Here is an 18,265-nt window from a genome sequence, read left to right on the forward strand (position 1 = left end):
AGCCCGGTCGGCGAGTCCTTGACACCCACACACCCTCTCCCGCCACCGCGGGGCGCCCCGGCCGGGCGGCCCGACCGGCGCGGCCGGACTCCCGCGCGCCCGCGCGTCCCCACGCCGGGCAGGGCCGGGGCCGCGGGGCCGGCGCTCACCTGGCGCCCCCGGAGCCCCCGGAGGCTGCGGCTCCGCCTCGCACACCCGCAGACGCGCCCGCCCCGGCCCGAGCACGCTCGCGGGGTCAGCGGGGTGGCTGGGCACCGCCGGCCCCCGTCCCGCGCCGGGGTGGGAGGGCGGGCGGGCGGGCGGTCCCGGCGCGGCGCGGCGCGGGACGGGGGACGGCGCCCCGGGCTCCGGCGGGGCCGCCACCGGGCTGGGACCTCCCCGGGCCCCGGCGGGGCACACCGTGGGCTCCTGGGGATCGCCGGGCCCACCTCGGAACAAAGCCTCATTCCCCATTCAGGCGGGGGAGGGGCGCGTCGGGAGGTCGGGGAGCCGCGGGGAGGGGAGGGGAGGGTCAAGTCCCCGCGCCCGCCCGCCGCCCGGGGAGCCCGCGCCCCGACCGAGGCAGCCTGAGCTCGCCCCGGGCTGTGGCCGAGGGGCTCCTCCTGCCCCCCCCCACCCGATCCCAGCCGGCCCCAGACTTCCAGACCCCACGCCTTCCAGAGGCACCCCCCTCTCCTGAGCCGCCAGGGGGGCCCAGGCCGGGTGGAGGCTCCTGGGACCTGGGTGACACAGAAACTTGTCCAAGGGCCAGGCCCTCCCACCACAACTCACCTCACCTCCACCCCCCAGCCTTGGGGGGGAAACAACCACCACAATAAATCCCCAAACCTATTTTCTTAAAAGTAGGAAACCAAAGGGTTTCCTCCTTCCCTGAACCTCCAGGACAAAGATAGTCAGTACTCTTCCTCTACTGCCCGTGGCTCAGCTTCCCAGTCTCCCCCCCCCCTCCCCTGGGGCACATGGGACCCCAGCCTTCCTTATCAGATTGGCAGCAGAAGGTCACCGCAGTGGTGACCACTGGAGCCGAGCCATGCCAGGGCTGAGGCAGAAGAGGAGACAGGTCTCAGGTCAGCAGCCAGGCCTTTGACCTTGGCAGCTGCTTCATCCCTACTCATGGGCTGGGACTGAGGCTGGGAGTCCACAGAAAGGTACCCCCAAATGGCAGGGTGAGGTTGCTGGAGGGGACTCCTTCCTCCCTGGCATGGTGGGCCGGGGGGTCAGAGATCCAGTCAGGGGTCCTGGGGTGGGAAGGAAAAGAGTTGCCTTATTCGGGGCCTAGGTAGGATAGAAATGAGGGGCTCCTGACTGGGGAGGAGGCAGAGCCCCTACAGCTACCCAGCCTGCTGGGTCGCTGGAGGGTCTCTGCCCTCAGAGCCTCCCGGGGGCTTGGGCTCAGTCGGGCTGTGTGTTGGGGACACAGGCTGGCTTAAAGGCACTTGCAGCCCAGGGATCCCCCTTCTCCCTTCTCAGTTGCTTTGTAAAGCTGGCCAAGAAGCCGGGGAAGGGGAGGCCCAGGGCTTCCGCCGCATGTGTGCCCCTCAGGGACCCCTCGGCCTCCCTCACCCCACTTCCAGGGACCCCTTCACCTGAGCCTCCTGTGCAGTCCATCTCCCTTCCACACCTGGAAAAGGCTCCACCTCTTCCTGCTTCTCGCCTCAACTCTAACCTTTTCTGGGCAGATGCTGCCTTCATCCCACTCCACCCGGGTAGCCGTGCCAACGCCGGGGGCCGGCGTGCCACCTTTCCTCTCTCTGCCACATCCCCCACTACAGAGACCGGTTCTCTCCCCCCCCCCCAAAAATAAGAAAGCCTCGCCCCTTGTTCTGGAAAGAGGAACGGCTCCATCAGGTCTCGCCGCTGTACCAGACACCTCCAGGCTCATCGGGAAGGGTTAACTGCCTTGGAGCGGGAGAGAGGAGAGAGGGAGAGAGGAATACTCCCAAGGCCGGAGAGAACACGCTGCACACCCATCCCCCACCGCACACAGCCAGACTGACAGCGGGACAGACCGGCGGTGCCGTCGTCATCCACCGCCCGGCCACCAGGCGCCTCCCCCCCCCCCCCCGCCGCGGCCCTGCAGCCCGCGGCCCCGACATCCAGATACCTGGCCTCAGGTAGAGCACCCGGGCAGGCCGCAGGGTCCCCAGTGCGGTCCCGAGAGGCCCGGCCCCGTCCCCCCTTCGGCCAGGGGATGGGCGGCTCCTCCCCGCCCCCCCCCAGGGTGCCTGAATTTCAGGTCTGCAGAGCCTGGAGCCACCTGGCCCCCCAGGAACACGGGGGGGGGAGGGGGAGGACATAACTCTGGACAAGGGGGGGGGAGACAACCCGGAGGCACCCATTACATTCGGCTGTAGCACCCGCCCCCTCCCCCATCATAGGAAGCCCCCCCCCAGGGGGATACAGAAAGCTGGACTTTCACCGTCCTTTTGCCCGGGACCCACATTCCCCCTTAAAGGGGTTGGAAAGGACACCCCCTCCTTAAAGGGATCTCCAGAACTTATTTACCCCAGGCACAGCCAAGTTCAGACGTGTGTTTGGTCTTGGGCTTACTGGGGCCTGGGTCTCCCGAGGGACGGAGGAGGCGGAAGGGCAGGGGGCGTGGGGGGACCCCCATCCCACCCTGCCACCCAAGGGTCCAGGGACGGAGAAGGCAGAGTGGGGTCACCCGTGGGTCCCCCGCTTCACACATAAGCCACATGCAGGGAGCTGCAGGCGCTGGGACTTTGTGGGGACCCCCCTCCCCCGTGACCACTGGCCCCGGGGGAGGGGGCCTCTGCCTCCTCCTGGGCTTCCTCGGACCCCGCACGCCTACCCTCTGGGTGCCTAGGCCAGGGCAGCCCCTCCCCGCCGGCGCCCGCCCGACCCATCCCCACCCGGGGGAGCCGGGGACTGTGGGGCAGGGGGATGGGCGCCCCAGCCCGGGCGAAGGGGGGGTGGGAAGCCAGCCGAGGCCCCCCAACCCTGGCCACTCCCAGGAGGAGAGACCCCAGGCCAGCCCAGCCTCCACCTCCTCTCTGGGGGGGAGGGGCGGCCGCCGAGGGTTGTTTGTGGTCGGGGTGTGTGCGGGTGAAGGTTCCAGATCACCTGGCGGGGTGGGCTCCCGGGAGCCGCAGACGAGAGCCCTGGGCGAGCCCGCACCCCACCCGAGGCTCCGGGCCACCGCGCCCCCGCCCCCCCCCCCCCCCCGCGGCCGCGCCGCCCCGCCCCCGCCCCATCCCCTGGGGGAGGGTGACAGCCGGCCAGCCCCAGCGTGGCCACCGGGAACCCAGACTTCCTGCTTTCCAGAAGCTTCCAGTCGGGGCCTGGGGTGGGGTGGCCTTGGGTAGGGAGACCAGGATCCCGAGAGCGCTGGGCGCGGAGGACGCCCCACGGGGTCTGCGCCCCTGGGCGGCTCCCGTGGAGGCAGACGCAGAGCCCGGTGCACGCAGACCTCCAGGCCCACCCCACCCCGGGAGGCAGGCCGGTGGGATGGGGAGACCCGGCCCCCCCCCCCCCGCCCCGCGCACCCCACCGGCGGGGTGGATGGAGATGGAGCCGGGAGGGTGCACCCCAGCCTCCTTGGCACTCGCCCTCCTTGCCCAGGGTCCGTCCTGGGGGAGACACCCCCCCCTCGGAGGTGCAGCCCACCCCTTCGGCCAGGGACAGGGACGGGATGGAGAGCACCTCGGGCCTCCGGCTGGGCCCTCCCCGCGGAGAGCGCCCCCCCTGGCTCCGAACCACTGTCTCCTCAGCAGCTGGACCCGAGAGGTCGCCCCGCGCTGACCAGCCGCGCCTCCGTGCTCCCGATGGGAAGCTTCTCCAGGCACGCAGTGGTCAGGGGCCGTTTCTGGTTTTCACCCCCGCCCCTCACGTTGCATTGTCACCTTTCTGTTGCTGGCTCACAGATTAGGAAACTGAGGCTGCGAGCGGTTGAGGCCTCTCTAGCCCTAGCCCACCTGCGCCCTCGATCAGGGATCCACACGCACCCTGACTTGCTCCCCTGCGTCCCAGCCGGGAGCACCGACTTCCTCCCACCTCGCGTGGCCCTCTTGCCGCCTCTTCCTACCACGCTCTTCTCTCCAGCGACTTTCCCGGGCCCCAGGCCTGGAAGCCAGCGCTCCGGGCTCAGGCACAGGTGAGCTTCCCACCTCCTTCTGCCTCGGAACCACGTGCTCCGCCATCCTTACTTCCTGACGGGGCAGCTGAAGCCAGGTCCGCCCTGCTGCACGCGGCCACAGCTCGGGGGGCTCTGTGACCTCCCTGGCCATCTGCTGCTTTGCCTGGGTGCCTGGAAAGGAGATTCACATCCCTGGAGGGCAGACCCATGGCCGCCACATCCTCTTTGTGGTTTCCTGTGGATGGAGAACTGTCTTGGCCCCGAGAAAGGGCCGTTCCTGCCCAGGTCCCTCAGGACCTGGCCCCGGGTCCCCCGGCCCAGGCCCATCCCCTTCCATCGCACACACAGAGCCCCTGAGCAGAGCTCAGCACGCAAGTTCTGTTGGGCTCTCATAGGACCAAAAGATATTAATTAATTCAAAACATCAAGATCAGAAGAGAACGCTGAACGTTTGGGGATGTAAGATTTCAAACAAAACAAAACAAAAAAAACCCTATCAGAGTTTTCTCCTGAAAGAAGATCCGCTACCTTGGGCCCCCAGTTTCCCTTGCAGCAACGCTAGGCCAGTGTGCCAAGAACCAAGTGCCATCTTTATGAGGCAGACCTGCACTTTGCTCCAGCCCCACCCTTCCCGCTTGGGGGACCCATCATTGCCGAAGGTTTTGGGGCTGGGGATCCTTGCCCTGTCGGCCACAGTTATGGGGAGTTCCAGTGGTCGGGGGCTCGAGTCCCCCTTGCCCCCTTGTAGAATCTCCTTTCACTCTTCCCCCTTCTCTCCCGGCTTCCTCATTACCGCTCCAGGAGCCGCCGTTTACTGAGCACCCTCCCCCCAAGACCCCTGAACCAGGCCGGAGATGCAAAGGGAAATTAAACATGGGCCAGACGGCTTATGGGCTTCTGCCAGGTGACTCCTACCAAGAGCATGGCGTAATACCTGGCAAATAATAGCTGCTTAATAATATTTGGTGAGCTGAATAGTCAATGATTGGTAAATAGCATCCAAATGAATAAATTCATGGAGCCGAGAGGGCCCCGCGGAGAAGCATGGACTGGCCGCGGTAATCTAGACGGAGGCTGTGCGGTCTGAGCTTCCTCAGGTCGGCGCCTTCACTCTGACCCGCCACTGACGCTCTAGATCACCAGGCCGGGCTGCAGCCCCTGCCACCCTGCAGGCCCGGCCCCGAGGCCTCTGGGATGATGCTAAAGGATCCAGTTCTGGAATCTCAGGGTCTTGAGAGCCTCCAAAAGCTGGGGCTCTTACAGGAGGCGTGGCCAAGGCACAGGACAGGTGCTGCTTTACTTAGTCCTCAACAACCTTGGGAGGTGAGTATTAGTCTCCAGTCCATAAATGAATTCGGACATCGAGACTTGGAATCTCAGAATCACACTAGCTTGGAGGGGTTCTAAAGCTTTGGGCTTGGGGTTTTTGTCCATCGTGGGGCTTGAACTCGGGGCTGGGCGCTGTCCCTGAGCCTTTTTGCTCACGGCTAGCGCTCTACCACTTTGAGCCACAGCTCTGCTTCCAGGTTTTGATGGGTTCGTTGGAAATAAGAGTCCCTAAGGGACTTTTATTTTTGCCTGGGCTGGCTTCAAACCTCAGTCCTCAGATCTTAGAGTCCTGAGTAGCAAGTCTGGCGTGGTTTGTTTATTTTTATAATGTCGCATTTAACATAAAGATTTAAGCAGAGGTCTAACCTTCTATAGGTTTAAGATCTTTACTCTCTCTACGTTTCATCACTGTGGCGTGGTTAAGATTGCAAACCCCGAAGCCTGGCGTCCTTCACAGGTGGTCCTGGCTCTGCAGCTTTTAGAAACATTTAGTTCCCTCCAGCCGGGCCAGGCCCACTGCCGGTTGCCCTCAAAGCATTGGCAACTGGGAGTCTCCTTCCTCACCCCGAGGCCGGCCAGCCGTGCCCATGGGCCACTCTGAAGTCCCTGGGCTGTCTCTGTTCCCCCCCCCCCCCCCGGCCCACAGCTGCTGCACGAGCCTGCATCAGGCTGGGTGGCTCCCTTCTCGGGGAGCCAGAGGCGCAAGTCCCCCAGGCCACCCTCCAGCAGCAGGGCTTGGCCTGTCCCCAGGCATCTTCCTCCGTCCCTGGAAAGATGCTCAGTGATATTCCCTCCCCAGGCCAGGTGGTCCCGCCTCCTGCGGACTTCAGCTCCAGCCACCCCAGCAGAGGGAGCCTCCTCACCTGAAGCCCGGTCGCCACCGCCGGGACCAGCCCGTCCCCAGGAGACACGCAGTAGTCCAGACCACGAGGATGGTACCAACCATGGGGCCGCCCGTGCACCGCCTTTCAGACACCGAGGGTGAATCAGAGGATGCGCGGACAGCATGGCCGCCGACCGTGGGACGCTTCCGCTCCACCTGTGGAGGAGAGACTGAAACTCAAGGCCACGTGGGAAGCCAAGGTCAAGGGCGTCAGAGCTGCGCTCTGTTTCTCGGGAGGATGAGATGGCAGGATCCCTGAGAGCCGGCCTCGGGGAAGAGGCTGTTGGACTGCCCGGCCCGGCGCTGCCCATCACCACGGAAAGCAGGGCAGAGGCCCCGGGGCCTCACGCCTGCCCGCCACCCCAGCTCCCAGGAGGCTGAGGCCTGAGAATCACAGTTCAAAGCCAGCATGGGCAGGGAAACCCTGTGAGATTCCGACTAAACACCAAAAAGTTGGAAGTGAAGCTGTGGTTCAAGTGGTAGAGCACCAGCCTCGAGCAACAAAAGGCTCCGTGATGGCACGCAGGCCCTGTGTGCCAAGCCCTACAACGCCCCCAGTACCAGCCAGGCACCAGTGGCAAGGGCCTGGAATCCCGTCGGGGAGGTTCCGATCTGGAGGATTACGGTTTGAAGCCAGCACCGGCAGAAAAGTCCACTGGACTTCATCTCTGAAATAAACAGCGAAAAACAGGGCTGGGGGCTGGGAATATGGTCTAGTGGTACAGTGCCCGCCTCGTATACATGAAGCCCTGGGTTCGATTCCTCAGCACCACGTATATGGAAAAAGCCAGAAGTGGCGCTGTGGCTCAAGTGGCAGAGTGCTAGCCTTGAGCAAAAAGAAGCCAGGGACAGCGCTCAGGCCCTGAGTTTGAGGCCCAGGACTGCAAGTGCAATGTCCTGGGTTTGATCCCCAGTACCAAAAAAGCAAACACACACACACAAAAAAAAGTTGAAAAAAAAAAAAAAACAAAACCAATCAAGCCCCAGGACTGGCAAAAAAACAAAATAAAAAACAGGGCTGGAAGTGTGAGTCAAGTGGTTGAGCAAGCCTAAGTCCCTGAGTTCAAAACCTAATACTTCCTAGAAAACACTATTGAAGAAGTCTACCTCAGAGGTGAGAGCAGGCCAGATCCTAAACAGTGAATGGATAACTTAAGACTTGGCTTTACTATCTGTGACATGTTCCTCTTGACTTGTGAATTTCATTGTACAAAAGCTTTACAATCTACAAATATCTACAAATGCCGTTGTGAAAAGCATACTTGCATGGGCGACAACTCTTTGCTTTTTGTTGTTGTTTCTGTGCTAGTGCTGGGGCTTAAACTCAGGGATATGTATACGTATATAAATACATATATACATACATATACACATGTATAGATGTTCAAGGTTGGATCTCTACTGCTGGAACAAAGCTCCACTTCTGGAGCTGTGATCCTCAGATCTCAGCCTCCTGGGCAGCTGGGAGCACAGCCTCCCGCCTCCCTCCCCCCGCGCCTGCTTCAGGGGGAGGCCCCTCATCTTAGGTCTGCAAAGTCTGCCAGCAATTCCCTGAGCTGCGTGCAGGCCTCTCACTCTTAGAGTGGGGGCAAAATGTTGCAAGGATGTTGCCATCTTCGTTTTTATCAGGGAATATTCTCTCGGCCAAGCCTCCCACCTAGCATGCCCCCCCCCCACACCTAGCATCGCCCCCACCCCTTCCCTCCCATCCTTTCCTCCACTTGCTTTGACACTCCAACAACAATGTGGCCTTTCAGGCACATCTGATACACTTCGACCCCGTTTCCAGAGGGCGGGAGGGAGGCCTTGGAGCTCTCTGTTTCAATTTAGGGGGAAAGGCGTCACCTCCTACCCAGTTTCAAAAGCCAAGAAGAACCTGCCGCCTTCCCTGTCCCTTCCCCTCCCCAGCCAGCCCACAGGCCCGGCCGCCCCCATTCTGTGGCAGCCACTGGGCTGACCCTCGGGGGCTTGCCGTTCCCTGTCCGGAGCCGACCCCAGCGGGGGGCTCTCCCCTCTCGCCCCGGGGCTCACCCGTCCCCTCCCCGAAGGCTGTGTCCGTGAGGGCGGCCCTGGCGCTCAGGTGCCCAGCTCAGCCCAGCCGGATCACCGCAGCGCGGGCCTTCCATGCGGACTTCCATGCAGCTACCAGGGCGCAGCCGCGCGGTGCGCCCAGCCCTCCCTGCAACCCCGGCCCTCCTCACCCCGGTCGCCTCTCCTCCAGAGCATTGCAACATCGCTCCCTTACCTTCTGAATTTCTCCCGAATTGTCCACGTTTTGACTTGCTGTGGCTTGTAATGCAACACACACACACACACACACACACACACACACACACCACACACATTTTTTTTTTTGCCAGTCCTGGGGCTTGAACTCAAGACCTAACCTAGCCACGGCGCCACTTCCGGCTTCTCCCGTGGATGTGGTGCCGAGGAATCGAACCCAGGGCTTCCTGCACGCTAGGCAAGTGCTCTACCGCTGAGCCACCTTCCCAAGCCTTAATATTTTTTTTTGTCAGTTGTGGGACTTGAACTCAGGGCCTGGGCGCCGTCCCCAAGCTTTTGCATTCAAGGCTCTAGCGCTTTGGTGCTCGAGCCACAGCGCCACGTCCAGTTTTCTAGTGGTTCATGGGGGGAGGGGGCGCGGGTGAGTCTCCCTTTCTTGCCCAGGCTGGCTTCGGACCGCGACCCTCAGATCTCGGCTTCCTGAATGGCTATTACAGCACCCCGCTTATATATTTATATATACACACACACACATATATATATATATATATACATATGTATATTTTTTGCTCTAAAATTTACAGAGGTGATTAGCTCCATGACTGGGTTACAGAGGGGGGCTTTACTGGGCAGGCTCCTTGAATCCCCAGTGGCACCAAAGTTGAGACCCAAGCTGGGGTGTGGGTCAGGGGCAAAAACAAAGTAACAACAAAAAGATTACCATGCTGACCATCATGGGGCAGATAGATGGCTCCCCCCGGAAATCCCAGGAAAGGAAAGGGCTTAGCTGCTGCTAAACAAACTGGGAGAAGGTAGCTCAAGGCAAAGCCTGGACACTTTCCTCCTGGGGGCCCTACCCCCCACCCCCCCACGCAGACTGCCCCTGAGGAGAGTTGGTTAAACCCAGCATGGGGTGGGGGGGGTGGGGCGGGAGGCCCTGGGGAGAGGGGTCCCTCTCTCCACTCAGCTGGCAAGTATGATCAGGGAGAGGCTCTGCTCACGCCTTTCAATCCAGCTGTAGCCGGGCTGGCTACAGACCGAACTGGATGAGCTGGGAGGGCCCCGGCCCTCCCCGGCCCTCCCCGGCCCTCCCCGGCTTCGCCCCTCCCCGGCCTCCCTGAAGCCAGGTGCAGGCGCTGCAGACTCGGCAGCAAACCCGCCTGTGGGCGTTTGGGGAGGAGCCGGGCGCTGTGAGCTGAAAGCAGCCCTCTGGTGGCTCAGGCCTGGAATCCCAGCTAGTTAGGAGGCGGAGACCTGGAGGATGAAAGTCAGCCCAGGCGTGAAAGGTCCTGGAGACCCCATCTTCAAAATAACCAGCAAAATGCAGGACGGGGGGAATGGCTCAAGTGGTAGAGCACCAGCCGTGAGCAGAAAAGTTGTGTGAGAAGGCAGAGGCAGTCAGGCTGCTGATTTCTTAAGAAGGCATTAAAATTGATTTGGGGGCTGGGGATAGAGTTGTCCAGCTTTTGTCTAGCAACGTGCAAGAGCTTGGGTTCGGTTCCTGGCCCAAAATAAAATCCGCGAGGGTGATAGAAACGACCTCTTCTTATTTGTTGGTTTGAAATGATCTGCTTCCATGTCCCTCCCTTCTGCCCAGGCTGGTAAACGCTACTGACTCAGTCACTGTCACTCGCCTTTATATTCCTGCCCCCCCCCTCCTGGCTCCCGGTGTGGGGTCTGCGAAGGCCGGCTGTTAATCAGCAGCGGGCTGGTGGGGGTTGGGGCAGGCCACGCAAGAGGGCTAAGGGGCGGCATTTCCCCACTGGGTCTGGAAATCTGCCCCTGCCCTGCCCTGCCCCTGCCCTGCCCTGAGGGCGGAGGCCAGCCGGCACCCACAGCTAGCACAGTGGGCACAGGAGGGCTGGCGGGAGCTGAGGATCAGGAAGCAGAGCTGGGGGGTGGGCCCCCGGGGGTGGGCTTCCAAGAGGACCGGAAGGGGAAGAGGGACTGTGTGAATGAATGGCAGTGTAGACCATGGGGCCAGGGCAGGGGCAGGGGCAGGACAGGGGCAGGGGCAGGGACAAGGGCAGGGACACCTTTCTCCTTTTCCCTATTTTAAATCGTAACTCACAGCTGGGTGCCAGTGGCTCACACCTAGACATCCTAGATATTCTGGAAGCTGAGATAGGAGGATCTCAGTTCAAAGCCAGCCCAAGCAGGTAACCCCGTGAGACTCTTATCTCCAATTAGCCAACAAAAAAATCCACAAGTGGGAGTGTGGCTCAAATGGTAGAGCACCAGCCTTCCGTGACAGAGCTAAGGGACAGGGCCCGGGTCCTGAGTTCAAGCCCTAGTACCAGACACACACATCTGAATTCTTTTTTTTTTTTTTTTTTTTCCAGTTTTGGGGATCAAACCAGAACCCTGGGCCGCACGAGCCACAGCCCCGGCTACACTCCTGTAAACGGAATAAGTGGGGCTCCGGGCGGGGCGGCGGGTGGGGCACCCGGGCCGGGCCTGAAGATACGGGGACTCGGGGGGAGCTCAGACACAGGGTCGAGGGGACTCCTGCCTGGGCCCAGCCCCGGGTTTATCTCCACCGGCAGCTGCGTGTGTGTTCACACTCCTCCTCGGCCTCTCCGTGGGGCCCAGCGGCGTGCCGGGATGGGCTTGGCACACCTGTCAGCACCGCGCAGGTCCTGTCTCCCCTTATTTGTATCGGTTTGCTTTGCGTCTGTGCCCAAGGCCGGGGTTCGCCGACTCCAGCTACCTCTCTTACTTCCAGCTTTTGCTGATTAAGCGACTCTCAGCTTTGTCTGCCCGGGCTGTCTTTGAACTTGCAGCCCTCAGGGAACGGTGCCCTCTGAGCCCGGCCTGTGCTCACCTGCCGCTGGCCGCGGCCCTGGCCCGGGCAGGGCTCAGCTATAAAGGTCTGTGTGCTTTAGGGGCCTGGTTGAAGCCGCAAGGCACATCTGGAAGTCCCCGTGGGGCTGTCCCCGGGCTGGCATGCTGCCTCCGTTCGCGGGCATTCCTGGAAAAGTCTAGATACCACCGCACTTCGGAAAACTGTTTTGAAGTTGGTCAGGTGCGTAGCCCAGACCAGCCTACAGCAGTCCTATCTGGGGGCTGTACCGAGGAGAAACTCCTGGCCACATGTACCAGAAGGAATCTTCAGGAACATTCCATCATTCCATAGTAGTCCTAAACTGGAAGCCACATCAATATCTAGTGACAGTAGAATAAAATTAAATTACAGTATTTCCACACAACAGAGAGGAGCTGAACCAATGTCATTTCTGCTCATTGACATGAATATTGAAAACCATATATTAATGAGCCAAACTACACACACACACACACACACACACACACACACACACACACACACACACCCCAAGACTCTACACAAGTCCCATTGCAGGAAACCTGAAAACAGGTGACTTAAGCAATATTGTTGACAGGTGCCAAGGGCACATGCTTATAATCCTAGCTACTCAGGAAGCTGAGATCTGAGGATCACCATTCAAAGCCAGCCTGGGCAGGAAAGTGAAACTTAAGTCCAATTAGCCACCAAAAAGTTGGAAGTGGAGCTCTGGCTCAAATGGTAGAGTGCTGGTCTTGAGCAAAAAGAGCTCAGGGTCAGTACCCAGGCCCTGAGTTCAGTACCCAGGAGGACCAGTGCCTACACACACACACACACACACACACACACACACACACAGACTCCCAGCAATGCCGTTCAGGAAGCTATAGGGAAGGAAAGGGATGCAGTAGTTGTGGTACCACGCATGGCATCCCAACTGCCACTATTTGGGAGGTTAAGGCAGGAAGATTACCAGAGTGCAGAGTCAGGGCAACATAGCAGGATCCTGTCTCCAAAAAAAAAGGCCAGGCGCTGGTTGCTCACACCTGTAATTCCAGCTATTCATGAGGCTGAGATCTGAGGATTGTGGTTCAAGGCCAACCTGGGCAAGAAAGGCCATGAGACTCTTATCTCCAATTACCCACCAGAAAACCAGAAGTGGCGCTGTGGCTCCAGTGGTAGAGTGCTAGCCTTCAGCAGAAAAAGCTCAGGGCAAGCGACCAGGCCGAGTTCAAGCCCCAGGACTATCAAAAAATGAAAAAAAAAAAAAAAAAAAGGTGGGAGGCTGAAGGTGAGGGTGAGCAGCGGAACACTTGCATGCTATGTGCATGAAGCTCTGGTTCCCTCTTCAATACCAAAGAAAGGAAAAACAAAAGGATGGGCACATAGGCTTCAAAGGCATTTGGAATATTTTTGTTTGTTACACAAGACTTTTTGTTTGTTTGTTTTACTTTTTTGCAGTCCTGGGGCTTGGACTCAGGCCTGAGCACTGTCCCTGGCTTCTTTTTGCTCAAGGCTAGCACTCTACCACTTGAGCCACAGCGCCACTTCTGGCTGTTTTCTATATATGTGGTGCTGAGGAATTGAACCCAGGGCTTCACGTATACAAGACAAACACTCCACTACTAGGCCATATTCCCAGCCCAAGGGTGAGTCTTAATACCTTTTTACTGTGCCAGTACTGGGGACTTGAACTCAGGGCTTGTGTACTGTCCCTTAGATTTCTTGGTCAGTGCTGGCGCTCTACCACTTGAGTCACAACTCCATTCCTGACTTTTTGGTGGCTAACTGGAGATAAGAATCTCCAATGCTCATGCAGGCATTGAACTGTGATCCTCTGATCTCAGACTCCTCAGTAGTTAGGATTACACTTATGAGCCACCAGTACCCAACATAACAGATTACTTTTTTTTTCTTTTGCCAGTCCTGGGCCTTGAACTCAGGGCCTGAGCACTGTCCCTGGCTTCTGTTTGCTCAAGGCTAGGACTCTGCCACTTGAGCCACAGCGCCACTTCGGGTTTTTTTTGTCTATGTGGTGCTAAGGAATCGAACCCAAGGCTTCATGCACGCTAGGCAAGCTCTCTACCGCTAAGCCACCTTCCCAGCCCCCCACAGGAGTTTTATTGTGATCATTTTGTCTCTGAGACAAGGTCTCACTATGTAACTTAGGCTGGCCTTGAACTCCCAATCTCAGTCACAAGTGTTGGAATTACAGGCAAGCATCACCACACCCAGCTTTCAGTACTTTTCACACGGCATAGTTGCACGTCCCATCCTCCTGCAAACCTGCTACACATTCTACACAAGGAAACAAAAAGTGGGGCATGGTCCTCCCCTCCCGTCCTTTCCCCTCCAGCCTCCATTTCTATTCCCAAGGCGGGGAGGAGGCCGGGGTCCCTTACAACTGCTCCTTTCTTCGGCTCCTGAGTGGCGGGGAGGAATGTGGGGGGTGAGGGCCTCTCTGGGGCAGCTGGGCCTGGCTACTCCAGGGTGCGCAGGGCTGAAGAGAGCGGGGCCAAGGAAAGCGGCGGGACCTGCTGTTTGTGCCAACTCTGGGATTAGGCCCGGGCTCGGAACCACCTGTTCTTTCCCTCATTCAGCGTGAACACATCCACTGAGTGCTTTCTGCATGCACTGGGTGCTGTACGGGATTCAAGGAACTGGGAATGGTGTGTGTGTGTGTGTGTGTGTGTGTGTGTGTGTGTGTGTGTGGACAGGGTCTCACCGTGTCATCATGTAGCCCAGGCTGCCTTTCCCCAGGCTCTGAGATTCCCAGTACGCACCACCAGACCCAGCAGGTGATGGCCTTTGACCTCAGAGGTCTGACAGGATGCCAGGGTGTTCAGACCCTGAACACAAATAACCTAGGTACCAAGAACCTGCGAGCCTGGGGTTCGATGACAGCCTCCCTCCGCTTCCCACCCACAGTTGCAAGGATCAAGCATGGATTAGAACCAGAGGCCTGCTAGGCGGTGGAACAGTGGAAAGACACCTCCCGGCCCTCGAACTCACAGCCCACTGCAGGGCACGCAGACACACGGGAAAGAAATACAAGTGAGTGGCAGGCCCACTCATGCAGATAGGCCAAGCGAGGGAGGAAGGAAGGGGATCCCTTCACCAGGGGTGCGGTGGGCGGGGAGGGGGATGGGGAAATGCGGGGGGAACCCCTGGGAAGGAGCCCGACAGCCAGGCCTCAAGGACCAGCAGCTTACAGCACAGTGCTCTGGGGGTTCCGGAGCAGAGGGTGCCACTGGCCACAGGTTCTCAGTGGGGGGGGGGAGGGCGGAGCTGCAGGAGGGGGAAGGTCAAGGTGGGTCAGGATGGGATTTGCCTTGCAAATCATCATCATCAGGCCTTTTTTTTTTTTGCCAGTCCTGGGCCTTGGACTCAGGGCCTGAGCACTGTCCCTGGCTTCTTTTTGCTCAAGGCTAGCACTCTGCCACTTGAGCTTTTCTGTCTATGTGGTGCTGAGGAATCGAACCCAGGGCTTTGTACATGCTAGGCAAGCAGTCTTACCACTAGGCCACATTCCCAGCCCTTGTCAGGTGTTTTTTTTTGTGTGTGTGTGCGGTAGTGGAGTTTGAATTTAGGGTCTCATATTAGCTAGACAAGTGCTTTTCATCTGAGACGGTCCTGGAGCTTGAACTCAGGGCCTGGGCACTGCCCCTGAGCTTCCTTTTGCTCAAGGCTGGCACTCTACCACTTGAGCCACTGCTCCACTTCTGTTTTTTTTTTTCTTTTTTTGGGGGGTGGGGGAGGGAATAGTTTCTCAGAGATAAAAGAGTCTCACTGACTTTCCTGCCCCGGCTGACTTTGAACCTCAATTCTTAGGTCTCAGCCTCCTGAGTAGCTCAGATTGCAGGCGTGAGTCACTGGTGCCCTGCTCCAGTCCTTTGTGAGAGCGAGCGAGAGACACTGGGTCCCCTTGGGCTGTCCAGGCTGGCTTCAGAGTGGTCCAAGGGACCGACCTGGCTCAGCATCCCGAATGGCGGGAGTACCGGGGTGCGCCGCTGCACCCAGCCGAATCCTTACATCTTAAAGGCGTTCGGATCTGCTGAAGGCTCTAAGGATTTGGGGGAGCTCTTGCGGGATCGGTCTATCAAGGGGGGTTGCAGGGCCTGGCCTGGAGGGAAGGAGGCAAGCCCTGAAGGACCGGGGCTCTGCCCCTGTGGGCCGAGCAGCTGAATGTGGGCAGCAGGGGACCCGCCGTGGGGGTGGGCAGGGCTTTGCACGGGTTCTGGGGCTTCTCCAGCCTGCTGGTGGACAGGGCTGCCCATGCCGGCACTCCAAAAGACTCCCCAGGAAGCACCTGCAAGGAACCCAGTCAACAAGTCCGCCCCTCTAAAGCCCCTCCTTACGGACGCCAAGGAGGTCTGGAGGGAGTGGGGATAGGGTGGGAGGGGAAGGAGACAGGGTTTTGTTGTTTTTTAAATAAGCCTTTTTCCGTTGTGAAATCTCTAACACCGTGGACACAGAGCACGTACAGCAGTGGATAGAGAACAAAGCACTGGCCTGGGTTCTGTTTGCGCCTCCCTCGTTTCTGGCTGGAGTGGACGGCGGTGGAGGTGAGAAGCCATTCCGGACGGTCCGCACCTCCGGCCCCTCGTCTCCGAGCTGCGAGGCGGCACCGCGCCTGCGATCCCGCGGCCTGCCAGCAGGGGGCAGGCGAGCTCCACGCCGGGCCGGGCCCAGGGGCCAGGGCGCCGCTCCGCAGCACGCGGTGCCAGGAGAGGACGGGGTGGGGTGGGGTGGGGCTGGACGGCCTGGGACGGACGGCCCGGGCGCAGCTCGGTGGGACTCATGGGCAGGAGGCCCACCCGGGGCCCGATCGTTAGCACAGAGCAGCCCACGGGCCTTCCCTCTCCATTTAGCCACAGGCTGCACGGTGGGCTCCCCCCTCCCCTCCGCCCCAGTCCTGGGCCTTGGACTCAGGGCCTGAGCACTGTCCCTGGATTCTTTTTGCTCAAGGCCAGCACTCTGCCACCTGAGCCACAGCGCCACTTCTGGCCGTTTTCTACATTTGTGGTGCTGGGGAGTTGAACCCAGGGCTTCGTGTACACAAGGCAAGCGCTCCACCACTGGGCCACACTCCCAGCCCTGGAGTTTGTTTCTGAACATCCCCCTTGTGCTTCACATAGCAAAGGATCAGGGCCACAGCCGCGTCCTTCCCGTCATAATTGCTTTCCGTTGCTCTCACTCACTCAGGAGGGGTCTGGAGGCTGGAAACCCAGAAGCATGGCAACCACACCTAGGGAAGGCCTGGCTGCCGTGGGGTGGGGACTTGCCACATGGCTGAGGGCCTTGCACGACAGAACACACAGGCTAGAGTGAGTCTCCTGGTAGAAAGCCCCTACCATCAACAAGGTTCAACAAGGCCGCGCCTCCAGATACCACTGGCGGGTGACACTCGGTCTAGCTACCGCCAGCGAGCTTTTTTTTTTTTTTTAGCCAGTCCTGGGCCTTGGACTCAGGGCCTGAGCACTGTCCCTGGCTTCTTTTTGCTCAAGGCTAGCACTTTGCCACTTGAGCCACAGCGCCGCTTCTGGCCGTTTTCTGTATATGTGGTGCTGGGGAATCGAACCTAGGGCCTCGGGTATACCAAGGCAGGCACTCTTGCGACTAGGCTATATCCCCAGCCCGCCAGCGAGCTTTTGGCTGCCTGCCTTAACACAGCATGGAGGCGACGTTGGGCAGCCTGGGAGCCCTCGGCTGGGGCAGGCAAGGAGCAAGCCACACCTGTGTGAAGCCTCTGGCTGGCCATCGGCCAGGACCCAAAGCTGGGAACAGGCCCTGCTGATGGGTGGAGCGCCGGGAAAACCAGTTCATCTCTGGGGAGCTTCACACAGGCCGTTCCCCCGCCTGCCGCACCCCCACCCAGGGCACTGGGCGGCGGGGGCCCAGGCTGGGGTTCTCAGGATACCCCTAGGTCTTAGCTGCTAGTTCAAGCTCCGATCTTGAGAAAAGGGCGAATGAACTTCTAGGTTTGTTGTTTATTTATTTTTGGTAGTTCTATGATTTTAAACTCAATGTCTTTGTGCTTGCTAGACAAGGTGCTCTCCTCTCAAGCCATGCCTCCAGTCCCATCTTTCGATTAAGAAAAAAGACTCCAGGATGTGCTTAGGTGTGCTGGTGCACAACTCCAAGTACGAAGGAGGTCAAGACCACACGGTGAGTTCCAGGTCACCTGGTCACCTGGTGAGATCCTGTTCTCAACACCACGCTGGATGCACAGACTCAAGGATGGCTTTCCAAACCGTAAAGGTTCTTTCCCGTTCCAAGATCAGCTCCCAGGCTGGATGTCCTCCTTCATTCACAAATCACGAGGAGTGGGCTAGGAGGCTCCGCGGGGCTTCCCACGCCGGGCCCTGTCCCCAGCACCACCCAAACCATCAACCCCTGGGAGATTACCACTTCCCCTGTTCTAAGGGCCATTTGTCCCTCGTTCCCCCAGAGCAGATCGGGGCGGGGGTGGGGGGGCAGGAGGGACCGTGGCCAGGGGCTGGATCACACAGGAGGAGGCAGCAAGGCGATCGCTCCTCCACCCCGCCGCTCCGGGAGCAGATGGGTTTGCTTTGCGACGCGTTGAATACAAAATGGCAGCCGCCGCCGTGCGGTTGTAACACAATCAGCCGCGGGACACCCACAGCAACGCACACAGCGGCGGGGCCGGCCGTGCAGTCGGCCGCAGGAGGTCACGCGGCCAGGGAGGCCGGCGTGGGCGTGCGAGTCCTCCCGAATGTGCCCCCCACCCCGCCCCCGCCCGCCGCACGGCGTCAGCCAGCTCCTGCCCCCCCCACCCCCCAGAAGCAAGGGGGAGACTCGGCTTGCTTCCCCAGAAGAGAGCAGCAGGCGTGAGCTGAGGGAGAGGCAAAGCTTCCGTGTGCTCGAGCACGGGGCTCTTCTTAAAGGTTTATTCACAAAAGAAGGG

The sequence above is a fragment of the Perognathus longimembris genome, chromosome 23, assembly GCF_023159225.1.
Source record: "Perognathus longimembris pacificus isolate PPM17 chromosome 23, ASM2315922v1, whole genome shotgun sequence".
Taxonomy (NCBI): Eukaryota; Metazoa; Chordata; class Mammalia; order Rodentia; family Heteromyidae; genus Perognathus; species Perognathus longimembris.